Source organism: Zerene cesonia, chromosome 23, assembly GCF_012273895.1.
Source record: "Zerene cesonia ecotype Mississippi chromosome 23, Zerene_cesonia_1.1, whole genome shotgun sequence".
NCBI lineage: Eukaryota > Metazoa > Arthropoda > Insecta > Lepidoptera > Pieridae > Zerene > Zerene cesonia.
Genome location: NC_052124.1, coordinates 3,003,197 through 3,003,416, shown reverse-complemented (window position 1 = coordinate 3,003,416; position 220 = coordinate 3,003,197). Strand labels below are relative to the sequence as shown.

At 30.0% G+C, this 220-nt stretch overlaps 1 protein-coding gene across 1 annotated transcript in view; it reads right to left on the bottom strand.

Moving 5' to 3' along the window:
* Positions 1-220, bottom strand: part of LOC119836216 (NADH dehydrogenase [ubiquinone] 1 beta subcomplex subunit 9-like) — a 2,073-nt gene that overhangs the window by 809 nt on the left and 1,044 nt on the right. The gene's annotated exons all lie outside the window — the stretch shown is intronic.

Here is a 220-nt window from a genome sequence, read left to right as displayed (position 1 = left end):
ACTCCTCCAAAACAGCTTGACCGATTCCTCTGAAATTTGGTAAGCATATTGGGTAGGTCTGAGAATCGGCTACTTTTTGTTTGTACATAGAACTGACAAGTTATCCAAGAAATTGAATTAAAATCAGAAAAAAGCAACATTATGCAAACAGGCTTTTCTATTAAATATTAAATATTAACTACTTCTATACATAACATTGTTTTTAAAGTGTATTCTATAT